At 37.3% G+C, this 11,553-nt stretch overlaps 1 non-coding gene across 1 annotated transcript; it reads left to right on the top strand.

Annotated features, from left to right (window-relative positions):
• Positions 1–9,574: 9,574 nt before the first annotated feature.
• Positions 9,575–9,647, top strand: trnap-ugg (transfer RNA proline (anticodon UGG)). The gene has a single exon. It is a non-coding gene; the product is annotated as a tRNA-Pro (tRNA).
• Positions 9,648–11,553: the final 1,906 nt, after the last annotated feature.

Genomic DNA, 11,553 nt, shown 5'->3' on the forward strand with positions numbered 1-11,553 from the left:
AACATCACACTGACCTGCACATATGATGAGTCAGCTCTCTATCTCCACTGGTATCGACAAAAACCTCAATCAGGACCCGAATATCTCCTGCAGATTCATAAATCCACAGATGGTGTCACTAAATCTGAACATGACCCACGACTATCCATCAAAGTTCATAAAAAGGACAAGAAAGTAGATCTGGAGATCTTTCCTGCTGCAGTATCAGACTCTGTACTGTACTACTGCACCATGGAGCCCACAGTGACACAAAACTCAAACAGACTGTACAAAAAAGTCAAGCTGCATTTGTTTTTTTTCTCAGCAGGGGGAGATGTTTACCTGTTTCATTCAAATACACTTTTCTTTCTTAATTCTCAGACTTTTTACGCTCGTTTGCTTGAATATCAACAATGATCGTCTTGGATATGTTGCTAATGCTTATTGGTTGAATAACCAGAGAAGAATAGATCCGTTAAAAATAAATGTCAATATTTAATAAAAAATATATATTTTTGCTAATGCTCATGGTGTTATTTTGTTATTCTCCTGATGTAATAAAATATAATACAAGGTTTAATAACAATATGTATTTAAGTATTTTAAGGTGCTGATTTTTAATGTAACACTAGTGAACTGAAGACTTCACTCTTCATTATTTGGCAGATTATAAAATAGCACTTGAAATCACAAGTTGTGGTTGAAATGGAAATGGTTGCTCCACTCCAGACTCTCACTGTGCTGCCACATGTTCACTCCAGTCTCCACAGCACTAAGTGCAGTTCTCATAGCCAGTGGTGGCAGCTTTATTAATATTAATTCTAAAATACGTATTCTTTGATGAACAGTTATTTCTGTGTTTATTGTGCTTGTGATCTGACATGTTCAACATATGTTTCTGTGCAGGTTTACTTTGGTCTTGAGTCTTGAATAATAAGAATGTCCACTAGTTTGATTTCCCAGTGTGTTTTTTGACATTGATTGAAATACTTCAGCACTTAATTGCTGTGGGTTTTGGGAATATGTCTGTTACCCTCTGAGACCCTGCATCTGTGGAACCTGTAAAAGAAAAACCTGTCTGTTTAGGAAACTCAGTCAGATTTTTGTTTCAGGCCCCAAGTCACAAATGATCCTAATTATATTTGATAATAAATCTGTACTACTGTTAATAATTAGGGTGAATCAATACTTTTCTGTGAACTGCAAAGTGCAGCTGCTGTGCCTGGATCCATCAGCTAAACTAATTTTTTTTTCACAGTGGCTTTATTAAGCAGATGTCTATATCAATTACATTAAAATCAAAGTCAGATCAGAGTAAAATGACAACATAAAACAGACAAAGAAAGAAAAAGGCGGGTTTGTTCATTACCTCAGTGAAATACAGTATAACAGGTTTATCACAACAAACAAATAAGCTCAATATATATTTATATCCATGTATTTTGGTTTCAAATATTATCTTGTGATTAATAATCAAGTATTTAAGTAAATTTAAGGTAATTTTGTGTCTTTACTTCCCTGTTAGGACAAGATGTAGGACAAGACTTTCTTAATGGCCAATTCAGTGGAGTTGAGTTTTATAGCTGCTTTCATTCATGAAAATGACAAATTCAGCAGTATTTAAAGAGAAATATATGGGGGTTATGAAGACATACTTTTGTGTGAATATTTCTTCTGTATTCTCAAATAAACCTTATTCTTTTAATGGTTCTAACAATAAGCCACCTTCTGCTGTACAAATGACACACAGAGGAAGGTAAATAAACAAAACAAATTTCTACAAACAAAACCAATAAATACCACTGCTAAGTACATTTAATCCAGTAAAACTGTCTTAAATAGAATTTTACAGAACAATGAGGCAATAGAACAATCTGTAAAATTACTAATGGAAAGTAACACAATATAAAAGACACTGTGATAACCGTGTGACTCCAGTGATGGGTTTAGTTTACACACCAACAAAACCAGGGTCACACAGTGCAGTCACAAACACCAACTACTAAAGAAAGGACTTCATTACATATTATAACAATTCCTGAATGTCCATCCATTAAAAGATTCTTATTTTATTAATGAGAGAGAGAGAGAGAGAGAGAGAGAGGGAGAGAGAGAGACCCAAAACAAGTGATGTAACTAACAATGTCAAAATATCACAGGTAAATGGTACGAGTGAATCCATGGCTTAGGACCACATTGTTTTATTAATACAAAACATTTCTACAGATTTATATAAACAGTATACAGTATAGAACAGTTATCATGAATATGCATAAATACAAGTAGGTGGAGCTAGAGGTGGAGATGTACATCAAATAGTAACACTGACATTCATTTCTAAAGCTAGAGGTTTGAACTAAACACTCAGGAAAACAATGTTGTTCCTCTTCGTGGTGTTTTTCACTCTTGCTGATGTTGGTAAGTCATATACACTGCACACAAAATATTATTTTTTCTAAATAAGAAGACACAATTTTCCATGTGAAATGTGTCATTTATGATTAAAATATCACAATATTGTTGTAATGTTTTTATAGCAGAGGCTGCTGACAATAACATTAAACCAGATCAAACCAATGTATTTTCAATGGAAGGCAGCAACATCTCACTGTCCTGCACATATACTGGATCAGTTGACAGTCTCCACTGGTATCGACAAAAACCTGGATCAAGACCCGAGTTTCTGCTGCTGATTGATGAAAGAAGTGAATATGTCACTGAGGCTCAACCACCTCATCCACGATTGTCCATAAAACTTAAAAAAGAGCAAGATAAAACGAATGAGAAAGTGGATCTGATCATCTCCTCTGCTGCTGTATCAGACTCTGCACTATACTACTGTGCTCTGCAGCCCACAGTGACAGGAAATCCAGCTGCACTGTACAAAAACTTTCACACAGTTTTGTTATATTGAAAGCAGCTCTTCCAATGCTTTAGTGAAAGTTACATGTCCTTTTGGGGGATTCTGTCAGGGTCATGGTTGATATGGTATGAACTTTGTTCACATGAGGTAGGAAAACACCCTTTGCAGAGCTCCATATACAAACCATATAGTTACCATTTCACACACTCATTCACACAAAAGCATTATTTCTCCTAGAAAAATGTCCTACTGTCATGTTTTTGGAGGTGATGTAAAACTGCACACAAACTGACAGTAACCTGAACTCCTGCTTTCAGTATGTGTTTGCTTAAATGTCCTCTGGACAGGTTTCCCATATGAGGCTGAATGTAAAGCCAGGATGTTTCAGTAAGAATCAACAATCTGACAACAACATTGGTGACACTGTCATGTGATGCTGTGGGGTGGAGCAATTTTGAAGCTTTATGGTGTTAACATATTAGATTACAGAAAGATCTCCACTATTTTCACTGAGCTAAGACCAGTCATCATGTCTGTGTGGTGATGCAGTGTGAAAATGCAGAGGAGGTCAGACTAAAGTATTTCCTGTTGATTATTTAAAGGTTAAAAACATTATGTTCTCTTCTCTATGACAGGTGACAGATTCAATAGCCTTCTGCAGGACTTGAAGAGCTGGACACTGGGTGAGATCGCCTGTGCTGCGGGTCTGTCAGTGTGTGTGTGTGTGTGTGTGTGTGTGTGTGTGTGTGTGTAAATAGTGCACTTTGCACTTACCCATTTGTTTTGGGTTTTCTGTTTGTTAATGTATTAGTTATCACAGTATGCATTTGGGGCTGCTATTTTATTTTATTTCATTTTTAAATGGACGGGTTTTAAGCTGTAGCTGGGCTGGAAATCTTAGGTCCAATCCGGAAATCACTGGTTACTATGGTTACCAAGGTCCCAAGTGGGAGAAAGAGCTCCTTCTGACAACACTCAGCCCTCACAGTAGGACTATCTTTATCCTTTAATGTCACACTGATTTTACAATAAATATACAATAAAACAATACATATACAATATAATATACCATAATATACAATACAATGTAATATTTACCCCAGTAGTAGGACACCTTTAAGAACCCTGGCTACTGTTTAAAACTTAAACATGCTAAGTCTTGTGATTGGGCAGCTTGCTAGCTAGTGTAAATAATAAATTATAGATTAATGTTATCTACTGAGAGAGCTTGTCTGTTTGTTGTAATTATTACACAATTGTTTGGGTCAGTTGATGTAAATATAATATTTAGTTAGCCTGCTAGCAAACTTGCCTACTGGTGCTAATGCTAAACTCCTGAACCAAGCTATGTTATCTAGCTAGCGAACCTCGCTAATCATTTCATTTACACAATATCATATAGAGTGTAAAGCTTGCTGAACTCGGGTGAAGGTTTTAATAATTATTCCAGATAATATTTAGGTAGATTTCGGATGATGGACTGGGACAGGAGGTTTTTGAGACTTTAATCAGTCACCATGTACGGTGAATTTACACAAGCTAATGCTAATTAATGCTAATATTTGTCTGTTTATTCTCAGCTTAACTAGCTTACAAACTCACAGGTTTATTAACATTTCAGCGTTAAAAGGAAATTTTGTTTTTTTACTTCTCCCTTTTTAAAAAAAAAATAAAAATCAAAATCCTCTATTTCTGGGTGTGGGTGAAAAAAACACTGGTTTTATCTACACTGTTAGCAAGCCTGGATAATTAACTTGGTAGCATCATTAAGATAAATATCGTGAATGAGTAATGCAAACCTTTTAACCGGTAGAACAAACCTTTCCTTTATTTTACTCAAGGTGTTTTTACTGTAAGGAACGTGACAGAATGTTAGATGTGTTAATATGAAACTGCGATGAGAAGAAGCACTTATGATGAGGCGGCGGGAGGAAATGTACAGTACATCATCTTTTTTGGAGAACGAGGACATGTTTAGGCTTACATCCTGCTTCGTGTTAAGGTGTAAATTAAGTCGCCATCTAGAACACCATAAGTGAATTATAGAGATTTTTTTTTGTTTTTTTTACGTTTTAACAGGATGCAGTTGGCGTACAGCTGGCCTCCGCTGGCTCCGATTCGGTTCCTGAGGACTCCTTCTCATCGGGACTCCATCAAAGCAGAGCTCTCCGGGTCCTGTGTAAGCTTTTGAATGCCTGTGTAACATGACAGCTGTTTAAATCTGAAAGACTTTGATAATAGAGAAACTCCATTAGGACTCCATTATGTAAAGTTAATTTCTTTTCTGTAACTTTTCTGCTCTCTGCAGGCCTACCAGTACAACCTCGTGGACGTGTTTTACGAGCTGCTTCTCTGCGGATACTTCACGAAGGGCTTAACGCCTCAGCCAGTAAGCGCCTTATCGGGAGATGAAAAAGCGATGCTTGAATGTAGTTTGAGAACAGGATCTATTTTAATTTCATTTTGTTTTCCCATATTTTAAACCCTGGCATTAACGGAGCTTGTCGTCTCCCTTTCCTAAAGCTTCAGGGAGGACTCTCGAGGCGCCTGCTTGGCGCTCATCAAGTGGGATGTAGACGTTTGGGAGCCTGGAGCAAAGATCTACTTCACAGTGCTTATTGTAAGTGTTCAAATATCTTCTGATGCCACGATACACAAATGGTCAGCATTGTATCTCTAAGACAGTGACATTACACTGGATTTGTGTTTGTGTCATTTGTTGATAGGATCAGCTTACAGGCCTTTTTCGTGGTACTGTTCTCTCAGCCCCTGGAGCTCTACACCGACCCTCCAGCTTTAGCCAGCACGGTTAGGCATCTCCCCGGGCAGCATGTCGAGAAGAAGATGGTGAAGACTTTGGAGAGGCTCTTGGCAATGTCCTTCCCTTTACTTCTACACCTTCCCAGTACCCACCAACACAACACACACACACAAACACACAATTTATTGCACAAGTTCCCATTCCATACGTTTGTTACAGTTCATATTTTGTCCCTACATTGCTCAAGCGCTCCACAGATGAGTATAAATTGATTTTGTAACATTTCAATTGTCACATTTTAAAATATCTCTCTTCTTTTTCCCCTTGACAGGTCTGCACAACGATCCCAGGACTTTAGGACCAGAATTGCACATTCTGCTTTATTGGTACAAACAATATCCTTTAATTATATATCCTGTAATTTATTTTCCATTCATTCATTTATTTATTCTTTCATGTGTTTATTATACCTGTGTGTATAAATGTATGTTACTTTACCAAATGTGAACTAAGATCCAGAACAAAATGTGAGCACTCCAGACCATAATTCCATTGTATAGTTACAAGTTAAGAATGGATGAATAAGGAAAGTGTTAGTCAAATTTGCTTTCCTTTTTATTGAGTCATAATGAGAATTCATCAAGATTGAGTGAAAATGAAATGAAAATGGAAATTGTGTATTAACATTTGTATTTTCAGTTAAATGGATGTACAATGTCTGCCAAATTTTAAATGGATCAGCAAAAATCCATTCACAGTTGCATTTCCCAGGTCTTAAGTGTTACGACCCGGACCTGTGGAAACAGCACTTACTCTTCCCTGCACCCACCTTCCATTCACAAACCTGTGCTCCACCTCAGTCCCTGCCTCCACATATGGCTTTCATGGAGGAGGTGAGAGGAAGAAACCCTTTCTCTCCAAAAAAACATGGCAGCATCTTAACAAATTTGGGAACAATATTTTTTTGGACTGATGAGTTAATCATTATTCATAGTTTCATGTTTGGTGAAGGTCAAACAGAGTTTATCACAACAAACACCTCATACCAAGTGTCATGTTGGTGGAGGGGTGACGGATTCGGTTGTTTTGCAGCCACAGGCTCTAGAAAACTTTCTAATCATTTGGACATTGATGATCTCCACTTTATATTAGAATATTCTTGAGACAAATGTAAGACTGTCCATGAGCTTATGTTGTGCTGAAACTGGGTCATATTAAAGGACAATAATCACAAGCACACCAGTAAATTTGTCTCTTTAAGGATGCTGAATCTGAGGACTTGTTTTTGTCTAGGTTAATGTCAGAAATACAGATAAAAAAGAAAAAGACGGGTTATTCTTGTGTTCTGATATGCTGAAATGCTGTAATGATTCCAAATGAATCTGTGAATTGAAACTGTGAACTATTCCCAGCATGGTGAGCAATACTTTTGTTTTAAATATATTGATGGTTCTTGAGGTAAATAATGTATATGTCTATTTAAATTCAGCTCCTGCAGATGGCAGTACATGACATGAAAACACTCTAGAACTGAACCTGATTGGACTTGGACACAACAGAACCATGTGGAGTGTTAAATTAGCCATGAACATTAAACCTGAACAAAGCTTCAGCACAGATACATGGTGTGTGGAGTGCAGTCCGACTGAAACACTTGAATTACTGCAGAATCTTGAGCTTAATACAAGATGCTTTTGTATTTGTGCACATGCTCTCAAACACCACCTTGTTAGGGGTTTTATATTATTATAATTTTATGGGGAATTTTTTAAATCCTATCAATCACTACAGTACCTCTGGTGTTTTGTTTAGACTTTAAGGGTGTACTATAAATCTGCTGAAGAATTTAATTTCACAATAAGAATTGTTTGTAATTGCAACAATATATTTTGTAGATTAGAAAAGGTTTAAGTTCATAGAAATAGGAAATACAGGAACTAAATATATTGAATCTTTTGCTCATTAAATTCTTTTTAGAAAATGTGTATGTATTTTACATAATGTGGCACATCCTGCACTCTGATTGGTTAAACAAGGAGGAAGCTACAGTTGAGGCTTTGTACACAAGAAATGCTTAGATGCTTCACTGAAGACAGAGTAGAAGGAAACTTGACATTTACAATAACATAAAAAGGAAACTTTCAGAAGAACAGAGGAAATTAAAACATGATGGTTTTCTGTATGTTTCTGTTTTTTTACCATGTTCATAGGTAAGCTTTATATTTTATATATCCCCATATATCATGTTTCAAATGTTTTATAACTAGTAAAGAAATGTTTCCATGTGTGAGTGTTTTAGATTGTAAGCATGTACTGTATGTATACTGTATAATATAAAATGATAATATTCTGAAATAAATGTCCTCTTCAGGTGAGAGCACACAGGACAGCATTACTCCAACATCTTCTGCTGTCTATGGTAAAGAGGAGCAAGCAGTTACACTCTCCTGTGATTATAAATACACTGTTTCTATGAACAATCTACAGTGGTATGGACAATATTCCAATGCAGCACCAGAATTCCTCGTTCTGTTGACGGAATCGGGAGGGAATCAGACAGGGTGATACTCCTCACATCCTCATTTGTCTGCTAAAGTTCATAAGAGTCTGAAGCGTGTGGATTTGGAGATCTCGCCTGCTTCAGTATCAGACTCTGCACTGTACTACTGCGCCTTGCAGCCCACAGTGACAGGAAAGTCAACTTCACTGTCCAAAAATCTACAGAGACCTCAAACATGAAAGAGTTATTGATCCAGTAGAAATATATGTATATAACCATATATGAATACTTTATTTGAATTCAATAGAGCAAAACATTCTAAGTGAATCCAAATACTGATAGAAAAGTTAGTGTGTGTGTTTGAAGAAGCCACATGTTCACTCCCTCTGCAGTATTAAGTGCAGTTCTCATAAACAATAGTGGCAGGTGTGATGGCTTTATTTACTTAATGACAGTGTAAAGATCACATGCTGGAAAATTTGGATATTGTAAACTTTTTTGACAAGCAGCTGATTTGACTTTTTTTTTTTTTAATTTATTTGTTTGTTTGTTTGCTTGTTTGTTTGTTTGTTTTACTGAGCATGCTATTTAATGTGTTCATCATGTGTGTCTTTGCAGGGTCTTTAATATATTTTTGAGAAATACAGGATACCTGGAAAGTATGTATAACTAAGAATAAGAATTGTGGAAAATACAAACACAGTTTCCATCACACAATCAGGAAATAAATAAGCTCTACTGAAATAGTGCCCCATAATCAATTCTTGAGGTAGATGAGCTCCAACAGCTAAAGACCACATGGGGTTTCATTCCTGTTCACCAAGAACAGAAATCTAAGACTACAGTAACAACCCTGTAAATGACATAAATCATACTAAAATATTTTTTTAAAATCCATAGCAAACCACATGGGACTCCATTACAGCTTCCTAGTGTCACCCTATCGAACAGATGAGACCTTGTCACAGTTACCAAACCATACCCCACCAGCCACCTGAGTTTCTTTAGCAACCAGCTAATTCAATTTTATTACCAACTGGAATCATTTTTAAACTTACTGCAAATATCACAGAAACTACTTGAAGCCTCATAATATTCACCAAGCTATACTGGAGCAACAGTACAGTTTCCAGCAAAGAAGCTACAATCCTGTAAACTTGACCTAAACTGAAACCTCCACCTGACACTAAAGCAAGCTTGTTCTACAAGAATTGATTTTGATCTTCATGTCCACCGAGATTAATGACATATTTGGCCCAATGGCAAGAGCTGCTTACTTGGTTCACACTTAGCGTCTGCATTCCAAAAAGGTTCGAATCCCACAGGAGCCTCGCTTTATTGTTAACTTGACTTTGTGTAACCGAAGTTCCTTTTACTCGGACCCCAGTCCATATGAACTGGAAGGTCACAGAGAGTTACAGAGTACAGTGAACCTCCATTGGCACACAGGCAAGCTGAACAGGGACGACCTGGCTCGTTGGTCTAGGGGTATGATTCTCGCTTTGGGTGCGAGAGGTCCCGGGTTCAAATCCCCGGACGAGCCCTGGTTTTACATGGAAGAGAGTGGGTGGGATAAAACTAATGGAAACTTGCACTGCCGGCTTGGTTCTCGCTTGGAAGCTTGTTTCTCCAGAGGTCCAAGGAGGTTCAAATCCCACTGTAATTACCTCTGAAAATTAAAGCTCCAACCTGGAAGCCTATCTCTGGAATACAGGGAGCGGGATGGAGAATGTCACACTTTGTGGAGACTTGAACCTCTGAAATATTAATATAATAGAGTACAGAAAGACCTCAGAATATTGTCATTTTACTAACACCATTCATCATGTTCACTGTTATATTCATGTGTCTGTGGCTTTCATTAGGTAAGTTATCATTGATCTTTTCAGAAAGGAGGGTAAAAGGTAAATCCCTATGCCACCAACGTCTGTCTGCTAAAGTTGATGATAAAACTAAACAAGTGGATCTGATCATCTCCTCTGCTGCTTTTAATGTTTGATAATATACAATTAGAAGGTAATTTATTCATAATCACACTCTCTGGTATCACCCAGATGAGGATGGGTTCACATTTGAGTCTTCCTCATATCGTCTCAGGGAGTTTGTTCTTGCCGCTGTTGCCTCAGAGTTGCTCATTAGGGGTAAAGTTAATTTTCAACTTTGTAATTTCTATTCTGAATTTCTGTATTTCTGTAAAGCTGCTTTGAGACAATGTCCATTGTTAAAAGTGATGTACAAATAAAAATGAAGTGAACTGAATTGAATTGAACTGAATTTAATTACCTTTTGGTTATAGACACAGCAAATTTACTTATGAGAGATTTTTGTTTAAATCTGGATCAGTTTCCTATGATTTTCCACAGCAAATTATCATAATTATTTATAAATGTACAAATAATTTAAAAACCACACAAACAGATAAAGGCTTATAGTATTGTATAGATGATGAATCTTGAAATACAACACCAGCCATAATGACTCTAGATTTCTGTCACTGACACTGTGTGAAGTGATCTGTCCAAAATAACACTAAAACTGCATCACTTCCTGGGTGTGTCCTTCTAGAGACGTGTAAAGTTCAGCACATACAGCACTATTATACAGAATCCTCACAGAGCTGTGTTCAGAAATGGATCAACTATACAACTTACTGTACATAGTGAGATACATACCACTGATTCTCACTCTAGTTACAGGTAATTCATTTTCATCAGTTTATCAATAGTTTTAACTATCACAATCATATTTTAATCAGTTAATTAATTACATTAATTAATAACCATGTTTTTTTTTTGGCGACGCTACCCATGCACTTGGAGGGTTGTGGGGCTGTGGTCAAGGGAGGCCTGCCAGGTCGGGAAAGAGAGGCACTCTGGCAGGCGGTCACAATGGTTGTACCACGCATGCTTCCATTACCAGACGTGATTCAAGATCCAAACCCAGGAAAGGTTTGAAAGGCTTAGGCTCTTGTTGACAAGGTTTGCTGATATGAACTTGCATCCCAGTCTGTTGCAATAAATTCAATTCAATTCAATTTTATTTGTATAGCGCTTTTAACAAAGAGCATTGTCTCAAAGCAGCTTTACATGAGAAACCACATCAAAAAACAACAAACATATGAACAGACAAACAGACAAACAGTCCTAGATGTTATCCCAAGTGAGCAAGCCTGAGGTGACTGAGGCGACTGTGGCAAGGAAAAACTCCCTTAGATGGTATGAGGAAGAAACCTTGAGAGGAACCAGACTCAAAAGGGAACCCATCCTCATTTGGGTGACAATTGTGTGATGTAGATACAGCATGTGTATAGTGTTATGTGAATCAATAAGGAGGTTGTTGTCCATGGCACTGCTTGAATATCCCAATCCTCACAAGCAGAACCCAGCTGGAGCTGGTCCATCTCCGGATGCCACTGGAGCCGGCACAGTCTCTGTATGCCTCGGGATGGGT

This window comes from Hemibagrus wyckioides, linkage group LG07, assembly GCF_019097595.1.
Source record: "Hemibagrus wyckioides isolate EC202008001 linkage group LG07, SWU_Hwy_1.0, whole genome shotgun sequence".
Lineage (NCBI taxonomy): Eukaryota > Metazoa > Chordata > Actinopteri > Siluriformes > Bagridae > Hemibagrus > Hemibagrus wyckioides.